This window comes from Narcine bancroftii, chromosome 4, assembly GCF_036971445.1.
Source record: "Narcine bancroftii isolate sNarBan1 chromosome 4, sNarBan1.hap1, whole genome shotgun sequence".
In the NCBI taxonomy this organism is placed as follows: Eukaryota; Metazoa; Chordata; class Chondrichthyes; order Torpediniformes; family Narcinidae; genus Narcine; species Narcine bancroftii.
The window spans coordinates 63,856,279-63,872,918 of NC_091472.1; the positions used below are offsets into that span (position 1 = coordinate 63,856,279).

General features: G+C 40.7%; 1 protein-coding gene across 1 annotated transcript in view; it reads left to right on the forward strand.

Moving 5' to 3' along the window:
- Window positions 1-16,640, forward strand: part of sptbn1 (spectrin, beta, non-erythrocytic 1) — a 300,080-nt gene that overhangs the window by 55,255 nt on the left and 228,185 nt on the right. Inside the window, exon 2 of the mRNA XM_069931435.1 lies at window positions 1,390-1,474. The gene's annotated coding sequence lies outside the window, so the exon portion shown is untranslated. The remainder of the gene's footprint in view (window positions 1-1,389; window positions 1,475-16,640) is intronic.

The following is a 16,640-nucleotide window of genomic DNA, read 5'->3' on the forward strand; positions in this document are numbered from 1 at the left end:
CTGATGTAAAACGTATGCATCTGACATATCCATCTACAAAAATAATGGCTACAGCTTGAAGTGATAATGATACAAGTTGTGAATATGTTTACCATCATTAGAGCAGAAGCAAATTTCATGCAAGCCGAAGTCTGACTGTTACCTGGGTACTTCATATTTCCCGCAGAAATATCGCAGCCATTGCGCATCATTGCAGTATCATCTTCCATACCCTAGCTAATCCCGGAATGGGTAAGCAGATTTCAGACAGTGTGGCGTTCCAGAACTGTGACTAGGTCTGCTGGCAGAAAAATGCTAGCATATAATTACACCCCCCTTCCCCCCGACATGCTGTCAAAATGCCAAAAATGTCCCAGAATGAAACAGCTGTCAAAGTGTCCTTTGAGTAAATTAATTAATACATATTTCACATTATTTCTTTTGTACTCTCTCCTCTTAGTATTACTGAAACTGCAGCTACTTGGACAGGCTTATTTAATTTATACCATATGCAACATCACAAAACTGACAGAAATCGAAGGATGGACATGTGCTTTGTTGGATAGCCAATATGGGAAGATTTTCCCTATCCCTGATGCTTGGGGAAGAGCAAATATTCAAGATAAAGTTGTGAAGTGTTTACATAAAAATTCTTCAATCTATTTACAGCCCACCCACTTGGCTTTAGTCCAAATAGATTAGTGTGAAAACTAATCTACTCTTGAAGTGCCTCAGTTACTGAAATCTCCAATTTAACTCAAATTAAATTGCTATCAGGTAAGTAGAGGCTAAAATCTACAAATTAGCCTGTGGCTGGAGAGAACAGGATTGCTTACATTTTAATTAGAATATAGCAAACCTCTCCCCTCATTATTTCCTCAATAACTGACTAACATTTATCTTACATCTTTTATCTTCTGAATAATAACATTTTACGCTTTCCCTGTCCCTTCCCCCACTACCCCACTGCCTTTCCCAGCCTGGAGTAAATATCAATGCCTTAAGGGAGAAAGTCAACTAATGTTCAGAGAAAGTATTTAATCCAAAGCAACATGGGTGTCAGTTGCCAATTTAGTGGCAAGGAATGGCAAGAAATTGCACCTGAATAGGCTACACTTTTGGATTTGTTCACCATCCACCACATCCAAATCATGTATTCAATAGAAATTAGAGATGATCAACTTTGTTATTAGACCCTCCAACTGTGCATTTTATTACTGAATCACCTCATTGGTTGTTGGTTTCCCACTTTCAGTACTGGTAACATTTAGATGGTGAATTGTAAGAAAATTTTCAGAGTAATGTTATTTCAGTTTTATGCAGAAATGTTTGTAATTTAACTTTGTGGTAGATTACTGGCACCCGTATGTCAAATCGGACTAAGATGTAATTTTCATTCCTGTCCTTTAGAAACCATCCAACTGGCAACAGATTAGTCTCTGCTTGAACGTACTGACAGCAACTCCTATAAAACAGTCTTTTCTTCCTATCAAAGGTAATTTTTAAAAAAATGACATCTGAACCAAGTTCATTTTACTGAAATATATACCATTTAAAAGAACTTAAATTTTACCTGGATTTTAAGATTTTTGACAAATATAAGTGACCAAGAAATTCATACAGTTGAAGCACATACTGGTCATCAGCCTTCAGCTGGATTTCTGAAAGGTACAGCAAAAGTAGTTTTTCAAATGATAAGCAAGATGTCCTACTTAACACTTTGCTAGGTTCCCATCCCTTTAGAATAAGGTGTCATCCTCCGTTAGATAGTTGAATGCATGAGTTTTTTTTTCCTCTAGTTGTCAAGAATATTTTATTTGCTTTTTGGAATTGTGTGTGAATCTGTTGAATTCTTTAACATAGTGCCTGCCTGCCTGCTCCCAGTTTAATTGTTTGCCATTTTTGTTTGCAGACCAACCATGTGGAGGTACCATGCATCATAACATAACATAACAATTTACAGCACGGAAACAGGCCATTAGGCCCTTCTAGTCCGCACCGAACCAAACATCCCTCTCTAGTCCCACCTCCCTGCACAATGCCCATAACCCTCCATCTTCTTCTCATCCATATACCTGTCCAACCTTTTCTTAAATAATACAATTGACTCCGCCGCCACTATTTCTCCCGGAAGATCATTCCACACAGCTACCACTCTCTGAGTAAAGAAGTTCCCCCTCATGTTACCTCTAAACCTCTGCCCCTTAATTCTTAACTCATGTCCTCTTGTTTTAATCTTTCCTCCTCTTAACGGAAATAGTCTATCCACATCCACTCTGTCTATCCCTTTCATAATCTTAAATACTTCTATCAAATCCCCTCTCAACCTTCTACGCTCCAAAGAATAAAGACCTAATCTGTCCAATCTCTCCCTATACACTAGATGCTTAAACCCAGGTAACATTCTGGTAAACCTTCTCTGCACTCTCTCCACTCTGTTTATATCCTTCCTATAATTAGGCGACCAGAACTGCACACAGAACTCCAAATTAGGCCGCACCAACGTCTTATACAACCTCAACATCACCTCCCAACTCCTATATTCCATGCAATGGTTGATAAAGGCCAGCATACTAAAAGCCTTTTTCACCACCCTATTCACGTGAGTTTCTACCTTCAGGGAACGATGTACCGTTACTCCTAAATCTTTCTGCTCTTCTGTATTCATCAATGCTCTCCCATTTACCACGTATGTCCTATTCTGATTCTTCTTACCAAAATGAAGCACCTCACACTTATCAGCATTAAATTCCATCTGCCATTTTTCAGCCCACTTTTCTAAGCAGCCCAAATCCCTCTGCAATCCTTGAAAACCTTCTTCATTATCCACTATTCCACCTATCTTAGTATCGTCTGCATATTTACTAATCCAATTTACCACCCCATCATCTCGATCATTAATGTATATAACGAACAACAATGGGCCCAATACAGATCCTTGAGGCACACCAGTGGTCACCGGCCTCCAACCTGACAGACAATTATCCACTACCACTCTCTGGCCTCTCCCTTTCAGCCAATGTTCAATCCATTTGACTATCTCAAAATTTATACCTAAAGACTGCACCTTCTTAACTAACCTTCCATGTGGTACCTTATCGAAGGCCTTACTGAAGTCCATATAGACAACATCGACTGCGCTACCCTCATCCATATTCCTAGTCACCTCTTCAAAAAATTCAATCAGATTGGTCAAACATGACCTTCCTCCCACAAATCCATGTTGAGTGCTCCTGATCAGACCCTGTCTACCCAGATGTTTCATCCTTGTATAAATTTGATAAACTATATATGAAGAACAATATAATTGAAAATGTGATTGTCATTATCCATATTGGTTGATGACATGTTGACATGCTTTAATGCAAGAAAGTTGCACATCATGTGTGTGGTTTGATTCCCTTCAAACTTCTTCAACTACTCAGTTGCTGTAGGCTTTGAGAATTGCTGATGTACGCAGTGCCCTCCATAATGTTTGGGACAAATACACTTTTTTTCCTTTATTTGTCCCTGTGCTCTAGAATTTTTAATTTGTAATCAAACAATTCGCATGCAATTTTTTTTTTTTTTTTTTTTTTAAAGTGCACATTCCAGATTTTATTAAAGGGTATTTGTATACATTTTGGTTTGACCAGGTAGAAATTACAGCACTTTTTATATATAGCGCCCTCATTTCAAGGCACCATAATATTTGGGACATAGCAATGGTATGTATATTAAAGTAGTCTTGTTTAGTACTTTGCTCGATATCCTTTGCATGCAATGACTACGTGAAGTCTGTGATGCATAGACATCACCAGGTGCTGAGTAGTCTCTCTGGTGATGCTCTGCCAAGCTTCAACTGCAGCCATCTTCAGCCCCTGCTTGTTTTGAGGGCTTATCCCCTTAAGTTTTCTCTTCAGCATATTGGAAGGCATGCTTGATTGGATTTAGATTGGGTGACTGACTTGGCCATTCCCAAATTTTCCAGTTTTTAGCTTTGAAAAACTCCTTGTTGTTTTAGCAGTATGTTTGGGATCTTGCTGTTCTTGCTGTAGGATGAATCATATTTGCTCGAACTTGAACTTTTGAACTAATTTGCCTCTTCAATCAGCAGTCACATCATCAATGAAGATGAGTGGGACGGCATGGTTTGTGTAGCGGTTAGCGCAACTCCTTTATAGTGCCAGTGATTGGAATCGAGGTATGAATCTCGTGCTGTCTGTAAGGAGTTTGTACATTCTCCCCATGTCATGGGGACTCTGATCTCCTCTCACCATTCAAAACTGGATGGAGAATCAACACCAGGCAGCACAGAGAGTGAATCATTCCAAATCCCAGCCTTCGCATCCAGCAGCTGCTTCTCTATCCAAGGGCATAGCCAGGTTCTAAAGTGAGGGGGGAGCGAACACATTTAAAAAAGCACCACAACACATGCCAGATGGTGAGTCAGTGGTTGAATGGCAGGCCACACTGAATTTTTTTTTGTTGGAGCGGGAGTGGCGGCGTTGTCAGAATGGTGGAGGGGTGGTAGCGGCATCAATGGGGGGGGGGGAGAGTTGGCAGCAGCATTGGACTGGGGAGGAGGGGGAAAGGTGCCATTTTTGAAAAATGTGCTAATTTTTCACTCCCCCTGCTCCTCCCTACCCCCATCCTGTTGGTGACCAGGAAGAGGGGAGAGGAGGGTGGGATGAGGAGGAGCAGAGCTGTGAGCCTCTGGCTTCGCTCTGTCACAGCAGGCAGCTTTGCATTGAGTCGCTTCCCTCATTGTGCACTTGGCTGTGGACGCTGCAATGGTGCAAGTATCTGCAGAGACTAGTGGGAACAGCGTTCCCGAAACATCAGAAATAGGAGCAAGAGTCAGACCTGTCGATCCTGCTCCCACAATCAATAATAGCCCAGCTAATCTGGCTGTAGACCCAGGTCCACCTTTCCCTGCGTAACCCTTAATTCCCCTACAATTTAAATTAAATTAAATTTGAATTAAAATTCAAATTTAAAATGAAAATAGACATACAGCACGGTAACAGGCCATTTCAACCCACGAGTCTGAAATATAGATAATACATCTTTGTCTCCTTTAGATGCAGCTTATCATGTTTCACTCCACCCAATTTACACCCAATTAACCTACACTCCTGGTACGTTTTGAATGGTGGAAAGAGACTGGAGCTCCCAGGGAAAACCCACACAGACACGCGGAGAACGTACAAACTCCTTATAGACAGCATGGGATTCGAATCTTGGTGCTGATCGCTGGTGTGGAGGTGTTGCACTAACCGTGTCATCTCAAAAATCTATTTTACTGTAACTTAAATATATTTAAAGAGGCAGCATCTACTTTTTCCTTGGACAAAGATTTCCACAGAGTCAGGATTTTGAAAATATTATGTATACACCTAATGATTTTTTACCTCCACAACCACAAATTCCACTTATTCACCACCCTCTGGCCAAAGAAATTCCTCCACATCTCTGTTCCAAAATGGACACCCTTCAATCCTGAAATTGTGCCGCCTTCTCCATGGAAAACAACTTTTCTTCTTCTACTCTGACTATACCTTTCAATATCTGAAATGCTTCAATGAGGTTCACCACAGCCACTCAATTTTTTTAAATTCCATTGAATACAGACCAAATATTCTTCATATGATAACTATTTTACTCTTGGAATCATCCTTGTGAATCACCTGTGAACCTGCAAGTTAACTTCCAGGGTACCTTGCATGAGGATTTCTAAGTCCTTCTGCATCTGGGTATTTTTAATTTTCTCCCTATTGAGAAAATAATCTGTCCATTTAATTTTTTTTCTACCAAAATGCATCATTGTTTACTTTGAGACATAGTATTTCATTTGCCATTTCTCTGCCCATTCTCCTGATCTGTTCAAGTCTTCTTCAGCCTCCCTGTTTTCTCAGCACTGCTTGCTCCTCTACCTACTTTCAGATCATGTGCAAACATGGCCACAATGCCTTTAATTTTACTCCATTGAAATACCAACACATCTGACTTTAGTTTCTCTTTGTTAACTATCAAAATTAACTCAAAAATATTGAGATCACTGCCCTCTAATGGTTCCTTTACCCTGGCCTCTTTAATCACCTCATTGCACAACACCCAATCAAAATTTATTGTCAAGAAAAAGGCATGAAATTAGTTGACTTGCAGCAGCATCTCAGTGCAAACTTTCATATAAACCACCTTACAACAATAAATTCAAAAATAGCGCACGAAAAGTCAAAGTAAGACATTGTCTTTGGTTCATTGATCATTCAGGAATCTGATGGCAGCAGGTGCTGCTGAGTGCCAATTTTTAGGCCCCTGTACCTTTTCCCCAATGATAGCAGAGTGAAGAGGGCATGGCCTGGATGGTGGGGGCCTTTGAGGATAGAGGTTGCTCTAGAGAGAGTGTAAGCAAAACCTTTTTTAATAAAATATTGATTAAACCTCATGACAATTCAGAAGATTTATGTTTGATATTTGATTTTTATTTTCAGATTTTTGAATGGAATTCAAATTCTAACATGAGGTTTGAACTTGAGATCTGTATTAATTGAAATCTCCAGGTGACAAGTCCAGTACCTTTAGTTCCTGTGTTGGGTAACTAACAATCTGTGAGGCTGCATTCCTAAGTGTTCAAAAATGTTGAAGAAATAAATTGTCAATTTCCTGAAGAAATTGAGAACACAAAAACCTTTCTTGGAGTATTTTAATAAATATAATAAAATGCTTTGCTGCTTAATCAATAATGCAGAATCCATCTCTTGATTAATATAACTTAAATTTCATGCGTAATTCTACATTTTATCATGACAGAAATTTGTGTAATTGTTAGACAAATTACTAAATTAATCCCTCAGCATACCATTTAATCCCTCAGCATACCATTTAATCCCTCAGCATACCATTTAATCCCTCAGCATACCATTTAATCCCTCAGCATACCATTTAATTTGATGTATGTTGACTTCATCAATGTCCCTGTAGTTAATGGAAAAAGTACTTATAAGATTTGAATAGTTTTAATGCTCATGATAATGTAAATTTAGGAAAAAAAAGTTTACATCATAACATAACATAACAATTACAGCACGGAAACAGGCCATTAGGCCCTTCTAGTCCGCACCGAACCAAACGCCCCTTTCTAATCCCACCTCCCTGCACAATGCCCATAACCCTCCATCTTCCTCTCATCCATATACCTGTCCAACCTTTTCTTAAATAATACAATTGACTCCGCCGCCACTATTTCTCCCGGAAGATCATTCCACACAGCTACCACTCTCTGAGTAAAGAAGTTCCCCCTCATGTTACCTCTAAACCTCTGCCCCTTAATTCTTAACTCATGTCCTCTTGTTTTAATCTTTCCTCCTCTTAACGGAAATAGTCTATCCACATCCACTCTGTCTATCCCTTTCATAATCTTAAATACTTCTATCAAATCCCCTCTCAACCTTCTACGCTCCAAAGAATAAAGACCCAATCTGTCCAATCTCTCCCCATACTCCAGATGCTTAAACCCAGGCAACATTCTAGTAAACCTTCTCTGCACTCTCTCCACTCTGTTTATATCCTTCCTATAATTAGGCGACCAGAACTGCACACAGAACTCCAAATTAGGCCGCACCAACGTCTTATACAATCTCAACATCACCTCCCAACTCCTATATTCCATGCAATGATTGATAAAGGCCAGCATACTAAAAGCCTTCTTCACCACCCTATTCACGTGAGTTTCTACCTTCAGGGAACGATGTACCGTCACTCCTAAATCTTTCTGCTCTTCTGTATTCCTCAATGCTCTCCCATTTACCACATATGTCCTATTCTGATTCTTCTTACCAAAATGAAGCACCTCACACTTATCAGCATTAAATTCCATCTGCCATTTTTCAGCCCACTTTTCTAAGCAGCCCAAATCCCTCTGCAATCCTAGAAAACCTTCTTCATTATCCACTATTCCACCTATCTTAGTATCGTCTGCATATTTACTAATCCAATTTACCACCCCATCATCTAGATCATTAATGTATATAACGAACAACAATGGGCCCAATACAGATCCTTGAGGCACACCAGTGGTCACCGGCCTCCAACCTGACAGACAATTATCCACTACCACTCTCTGGCCTCTCCCTTTCAGCCAATGTTCAATCCATTTGACTATCTCAAAATTTATACCTAAAGACTGCACCTTCCTAACTAACCTTCCATGTGGTACCTTATCGAAGGCCTTACTGAAGTCCATATAGACAACATCGACTGCGCTACCCGCATCCATATTCCTAGTCACCTCTTCAAAAAATTCAATCAGATTGGTCAAACATGACCTTCCTCCCACAAATCCATGTTGAGTGCTCCTGATCAGACCCTGTCTATCCAGATGTTTATAAGTACTATCTCTAAGAATTTTCTCCATTAATTTACCTACCACAGACGTCAAACTTACAGGCCGATAGTTGCCAGGCTTCCTCCTTGAACCCTTTTTAAATAACGGAACCACATGCGCAATGCGCCAATCCTCCGGCACTACCCCCATATCTAATGACATTCGAAAAATTACCGCCAGAGCCTCTGCTATTTCCTCCTTCACTTCTCTCAATGTCCTGGGGAAGATCCCGTCTGGTCCCGGAGACTTATCCACCTTTATATTCTTCAAAAGCCTTAAAACTACACCTTTTGTAATCTCTATATTCCCCATATTTACCCAATTTGCTTTTTTTATCCCACATCTCCCAATATCCTTCTCCTTAGTGAATACCGAAGAACATCGGAAATTTAAGAATATTTTTCAGCCTTGATGATTAGTATATGTGCACGCTAAGACAATAATTTGGAAGTAACAGAACCCCTCCCGTTATTACTTGTTCCAATCTTGCTTTTCCTGCTTGGTCAGCTTCTCATAAATGTATGCACCTTTTGTTCATCTTCTTTGTTCTATTGCCCTCTAAGTTCACGTTGGTTTCTGAAAGCATACTTTGTGTGCTTAAAATTTAGATCCTGATGGAGAATCAAGCCCTGAATTAATTGTAAAGCGTTCCTGCTGGGCATTCATAAAAGGCAGTGCACGTTGACGCCACTGTCAAACACCATAAACTGTCCTGGATGCAAGGCGGAGTTTTCCTTCATTCTATTGGAGGAAGAAGCTGATTGGAGCAAGAGAGGTCAGGTGACCCAAGGAGCAATAACAGAATTTAAAAGGGGGGCGAGGCAGCAGCTAGAAGCTGATTGGAAGGAGTATCACTATAAAAGTGAGGGACTATAGCAGAGCAGTCATCCAGGCAATGGTCATTGTCAGAATCAGAGTATAAGGCTTCAGCAAGAACAGGTAAGAGGTGAGGGAAAGGAGGAGTTGAAGTAAGAAAGGGCCACCCTTTTCAAGGAACAAAATGAATTCATCAGGTAAGCACAGGAAAGGGCAGGTTTTATATATCATATATTTTGTTCCTCTAGTCAAAAAAAGTGGGAATAGCATCCACGGTAGGGGAATGCTCCTCTTGCAGAATATGGGTCATCAGAGAAGTCAGTAGTATCCCTGATGGCCATCTGTGAGAAAAAGCATCCAGCTGCAGCTCCTGACAAGCTGAGTTAAGGAAATTGAGCTGGAGTTAGATGAACTCCGGATCAGTCAGGAGGCAGAGGGGGTGATAGACAGGAGTTACAGGGACACTATCACACCAAGTAAGCAGGAGGAGGGTAGATGGGTGATAGTCAGGAGAAGGAAAAGCAACAGGCAGGCAGTGCCAGGTACCCCTGTAGCCGTTCCCCTCAATGACCAGGTATACCATTTTGGATACTGTTTGGGGGGGGGGGGGGTGGTGGTTGGGGAAATGACTACCAGGCACAGTGATCAGGTCACTGGCATGGAGACTGGTCCTGTAGTTAAAAAGGGATGGGAGGAGAAGAGGCGAGCTGCAGTGATAAGAGATTCTAAATTAGGGGTACAGATGAGAGGTTCTGTGGAAGAGATAGAGTATCTTGGATGGTGTGTTGCCCCCCTGATGCCAGTGTCCAAAATATCTCAGATCAAGTCCACAGCATTCTCATGACAGGGTGAGCAATCTGATGTCGTGGTCCATGTTGGGACCAATGATATGGGTAGTTAAGGTGAGGAGATCCTGCAAGGAGAGTTCAGGGAGATAGGCACAAGGTTAAAGGACAGGTCCTCGAGGCTGTGATGTCAGGATTGCTTCCTGTGCCACGTGCTAGTGGGGCTAGAAAAAGGAGGATAATGCAGCTTAACATGTGGTTAAAAAACAAGGTGAAGGAGGGAGGGCTTCAGGTTTCTGGATCATTGGGTGCTCTTCCTAGGAAGGTGGGACCTGCACTGATGGGACAATTTTCATCTGAACTGGAGGGGGACTAATATCCTTGCAGGAAGGTTTGTTAGTGCTGCTCTGGTGGGTTTAAATTACATTTGCAGGGGGATGGGAACCAGTGTGCCAGAGCAGATAGAGGAGTGGAGGAGGGTAAAGATTATGTGAAAATTACATGCACTGTTAGAAGTCAACTGGTTGTACATGGTGGAAATGTTTTCCAGTGGATCTGTTTCGATGCAAGGAGTATTATCGGCAGGGATGCCATGCTATTTTTTTTGATGCTGGAGCTGACTAAATACTGCCATTTCCCATCTCCTCTCTATATGTCACACCCAATTTGGGTACCTGCTTATTACATGAACGGGGCAAGGAAGTTGCCCAGTACTTGAAATGAGCTGGTGCACAAATTGGGTGTAACATGAAATATATTAATGTTGAGCACTAAACTAAGATAAAGGAAATATGAATTTCAGAGCAGAAAAATATGGTGATAGTTAAGACATTAACAAAATATAGCCTATTACTATATTTCAGTGTATAACTGGAACAATAAAACATATAATACTTAATTTAATAATATGACAAAGTATTGCACGGTTGCACTCATTAATTATCTGCAGAGGTCTGGCAGATTAATTCCAGTGAGGAAAGGATTGCCTAATTCCTAAAGTGTGTCATGTCTCTGACCCTTGCTTTCTCAGGTCTCTCCTTGTTTCTCTCTTTAAAATGCCATCTGTCTTTCTGTACATAACTTGATTTTGTCCTATCTCTCCACATCATAAATTTCTGTGTCTCTCTGTCCTGGTCATTCTTTCTCTCTGCGATTGCCACTCGTTTTGTTCCTTCCTCTTGCTTTCCTGGTCATTCTTTCTTCCTCCACCTAAACCTTCAGGTCACAACTCTCATTGTTCCTATATTATGATTCTTACTTTGTTTCCTGCGTCTCTTGCATCTATCTACGCCAGGTCTTCCCCCCCCCCCCAACCTGGATTTCTCTCTTTTTCTCCCTCTCTCTCTCTCACTATAACATTGTTCATCCTCCCCTCTGACCCCGCCTCCCCCATCTGATTTGGGTCTCTCTGGAAATCTCCCTCTCCCTATCTATTCTAGGTCTCACTTTCTTTCTTGTCCCAAAGCTTACTGTATCCATATCCTGGGTCCCATTCTGTAAGTGGCGAACACATATAGAGGTGGATGAAATGCAGGTGAGACGGGATATCAGAGCCTCCACTGCCAGGACGTTACCGTGCTGCCCCAACCAGATGGTGACATCCTTCCCCTTGTATTGCGAGATTTAGTGGAACTGCTGTGTCCTCGCTAATGCACTTTGGAAGACAAGGACAGTAGAGAGAATCCACCAATCATTCCCTCAACTTGCAGTCTGGGCTTGCCACCATTTGGGATTCACTAATCCCTGTGTGCCAAATTAAAAGTTGGGGAGCAGACTAAGTTCTAAAACTTGTTGGGAGAGGAATGTTCTCTCAAATCTACAATCACATCTCCCTCAGTCGTGGAGAAGTTGACTTTTTTTTAAACAGGTGGTGGTGCAGTGCTCCAGCACTGCACCCTAATTGTAGGAAAGGGAGACAAGCTTAGAGCGTGGATTGTCATGTGGAATTATGACATTGTGACCATTAGTAAAACTTGATTGCAGGAGGGGCAAGACTGGCAGCTCAATGTTCTGGGCTTCTGTTGCTTTGGACGTGATAGAGTGGACGGGGGGTGTTGAAAGGAGGAGCAGAGGCATTGCTCATCAGGGAAGATGTCACCATCTAAATGTACTGAGGCTCTATGGGTGGAACTGAGAAATGGGAAAGGTATGGCCACACACTCATGGGGGTTGTAGATTGCCCAATAGTCAAAGAGGAGCAAATATCTAGTGATATACCAGACAGCTGCAGGAAACAGAGGTTTGTAATAGTAGGGGATTTTATTTTTCCACATATTGAACGGGTCTTTCAGACTGTAAAAGGGCTGGATGGCTTGTAATTTGTCAAATGTGTTCAGGAATTTTTTCTAAATCAATATATGAAGGTACCAACTGGAGAGAATGCAATAATAGATTTCCAATGAGGGAACAAGATTGGACTGGTGACAGAAGTATGTGTAGTGGGACATTTTGGGTCCAATGAATATAATGCAATTAATTTCAAGTTAATTATGGAGAACGATATAGCTGGGCCTCGGGTTGAGAAACTAAATTGGAGAAAAGCTAATTTTGAGGAAATGGGAAAGGATGTAGAATGTGTGGATTGGAATAAGTTGTTTTCGGACAAATATGAAAGGCCTTCAAAAGTGAAATTTTGAGAGTACAGAGTTTGCATGTTCCTGTCAATATTATTAGCAGGCATAGGGAACCTTGGTTTTCAAAGGATATTTGGGATCTGGTTTGGAAAGTATGCATTGAATGAATGAGGTAGTAGGTATGCATTGAATGAATGAGGTATTTGAATATTTTTAAAAAATCCAAAAGAAACCTCAAGAAAGAAATCAGGAAGGCAAAAAAAAAGGCTTGATGTTGCTTTGACAGACAATATGAAGGAAAATCCTAAGGGTTTATACAGGTATATTAAGAGCAAAAATATAGTTAGGGACAAAATGAGTCCCTTTGAAGATCAGAATGGTCAGCTTTGTATGGAGCCAAAAGAAATGGGGGAGAAATTAAAACATTTTATTTCATCAGTATTCACTCAGGAAACAGGCACAGAGTCATGGGAGGCAAGGAAAACAAGCAGAGAGGTCATGGAACCTATACAGATTAAAGAGGAGGTAGTGCTTGCTGTATTAAAAACATTGAGGGTGGATAAATCCCCAGGACCTGACAAGATATTCCCTCAGACCTTAAGGGAGGCTAGTGTAGAAATTGCAGGGGCTCTGGCAGAAATATTTAAAATCTCCTTAGCCATGACTGGTGCTGGAGAATTGGAGCTTGCGTTGTTTAAGAAAAAAGCTCCAGAGGTAAACCAGAAATTATATGCTTGTGAGCCTGATGTCAGTAGTAGGTAAATTACTGAAAGGTGTTCTAAGAGATCGGATATACAATTATTTCGATAGCAAGAAACTGATTATGGACAGTCATCATGGCTTTATGCCTTGTAGGTCGTGTTTAACCAACCTTGTAGTTCTTTGAGGCAGTTACCAGGAAAGTTGGCAAAGGAAAGGCTGTGGATGTTGTCAACTTGGACTTCAGTAACTTTTGACAAAGTCCCAGAAGGGAGGTTAGTTAGGAAGGTTCAGATGCTTGGTATTCATGGTGAATTAATGAACTAGATTCGACAATGGCTGGACAAGAGAAGCCAGAGAGTAGTGGGTGATGATTGCTTCTCTGACTGGGGGTCTATGACTAGTGGTGTGCCTCACAGGTTGGTGCTGGGACCATTGTTGTTTATCAGTGATCTGGATGATAATATGGTAAATTGGTTCACCGTTTGGAGGTGATATGAAGATTGGAGGCTATGGTCAGCGAAGAAGGTTTTCAAAGCTTGCAGAGGAATCTGAACCAGCTGGAAAAATGGGCTGAAAATGACAGATGGATAGGGTTGTAAGGAGAGCTTTTGTCATATTGGCCTTCATACATCTAAGTATTGAGTACAGGAGCAGAGATGTTGTGGTAAAGTTTTATAAGACATTGGTGAGGCCGTATTTAGAGTATTGTGTGCAGTTTTGGTCACATAACTATAGGAAAGATATCAATAAGATAGAAAGAGTGCAGAGAGGATTTACTAAGATGTTGCCCTGACTTCAGGAATTTGAGATTCAGGGAAAGGTTAAACAGGTTAGGACTTCATTCCCTGGAGTGTAGAAGAATGAGGGGAGATTTGATAGAGGTATTTAAAATTATGAGGGGGATAGGCAGAATTAATGTAGATGGCTTTTTCCACTGAGGATAGGTGAGATACAAACCAGAGAACATGGGTTAAGAATGAAAGGGGAAAGGTTTAGGGGGAACATGAGGGGTAACTCGTTCATACAGAGAGTGGTGGGAGTGTGGAATGAACTGCCAGCTGAGGTGGTGAATGCGGGCTCAATTTTAACTTTTAAGAAGAATTTGGACAGGTACCTGGAGAGGTATTGACTGGGTACAGGTCAATGGGACTAGGCAAAAAAAGGTTCTACACAGACTAGAAGGGCCGAAGGGACCTGTTTCTGTGCTGCAGTGTTCCATGATTCTTCAGTTCTATCCTGATTAACAAGCATTTTTCAATCTTAGTGAGACTGTGCCAACAGTATGTGTCATTCTTGGTCTCCACCCTACATAGAAGTCCATTCATCCAACCCACTTTCCCTCTCTGCAAATGAATATAGAATTGCCTTTTCTGTGTCTTTATTTTGATGATCATCACTTTGTGCTTTACATTCTAGTTTTATGCCAGTTTTTCACTGACACGTTTAAATCCATAGGCCTCCAATTTGCTCATCAGCTTTTGTGTGGGACTTCCTCAAATGCTTTCTGAAAATCCATTTAAAAATGTTAAATGTTTTCCCTCCTCCATTCCCTTGTCAATCTAGGTTAGACCAAGCCACTATTGCCTCTAACAAATCGAAGCAGCTCTTTTTATTAATGTGAGTTTCTCTAAGTATCTGATGCTGTATACTTTTTCCCTGATGTTGAGGTGAAGTGACTAGCCTTTGTTTCCTGGCATGTATGTGTATCCTTTATCTTTGAAGAAAGTGTTATGTTTGCTATTTTCCAGGTTTCTGGCGCTTTCTCTATATCTAGGGGGATTGGAAGTTGGACAAACCTTCTGCCTTCACGTCGAACTTCCTCCACAAATTTAAAACAAACTTTACTCCCTTTCAATTATCTTTGCTATCTCTATTGAGATTTTGTTGGCATCTTTCTGTTTTGGTGATTTTTCCTCCCCCCCCCCCCCCCACCCCATCCATATTGAGCTGATTCCTTTTCTTTTCTTATTTGCTTATTGAAAAGTTGATACAGAACCACCTTTTATATTTTCTGCAGTTCTTGTCATGTCTTGCTGTTGGATTAAAATGTTTTGATTTAGTCCAAGTAATATGAAGTGATTGAGAGATGTGTACAAGTTTAGATAGCATGTGACTTGAAGGGAAACCTCCAGATAGTGGTGTTCCCAGGTATCGGCTTTGTCAGTGTAATTTAGGTCAGCCTCTGGTGCACTTTGTTGACGGTCCACTCTGGAGGCATTGCACACTTGTTGAATATTTAAGGTGTTGAATCAGGTGGGCTGTTTTGTAATATACTATTGGATTTCTCAAGAAATGCTGAACATGAGTTCCTCCAGGCAAAATTTCTCAGTTAAGACATCTTTTCTGTGATGCTTATAAGGATTTTAAAATAATCAGTCTGGGTTAGTAACATAGTAGTTATGATGTAGCTGATTGGCTTTCTAGTGCATTTCTCAGGGTAGCAAATTGACCACCGTGGGACTGGTCAGGAGTCACCTATGAGGCGCTTGACTGTACTGAACACTTCACAATGATTATTACTTTACAAGATTCCAGCATTAGCTGAATTTAGATTGGCCAGTTGTTGTGATTAAATTTGATCTCAAGCCTTCATGCTAGTGGTCCAAGATTCTGGGCTACTCGTCCAGTAATTCACCCACCACTGTTCTGGATCTTTTTGTAGTTCTGCTTCAGATCTCTTTCCTCCTCCTATTATTCCCATCCTTTGTTATGCAAAAGTAAAATGTGAAGGTCTGCTCCTACTGCACATTGGAGTTGGTAAACTAATTCCTTCAAGTAAATAACTATAATGCATTTGATATGCAGTACTACCATGCTAAAAACTTAATTATGTAAAAAAAATACACTCCGCTGACACTGTGAATAAAGTAAATACAAGAGAATTTTGAGAATACATTGACTTTGTTTGACACATTGAAGATTTGGACACAAACCTGTGTTATCAGTATACCGTGTCATCTGAAGAATAATACTGTATACAGGCCAGAAGCTGCTGCGGAGAAAAAAAGGTAAATGAGCTGACCAGCTGAAGTGTTGTGGCAGGCAGCTGGAGTGCAGGAAAGGCCTGAGAGCAGATCTGCCACACAGCTGTCACCAGCAAATAACTACCCTGCCTGCCACCTCCCAACCTCTTTCCCCTAAAACAGCTGTACTTAATATAAATTCTGTATGTTTTTTTAAAAAGTATTCTCTTCAGTGGTTGAAATTTGCACTTAATTTAAAATGTTTATTTTGGAGTAAATCCCATTGTTATTGGGGTATTTTTTCTTCTCACACTGCTTTCTTTTTCTTGCTAGCTATTAAAATTTTAAATTGGTGACTTCACCAAATTATAATTTGAAAAGCTTCCTAAATCATACATATAAATGAGCATTGTTATTTGCAAAAAAAATTTGCTGTGACCCATCTTACTAATGA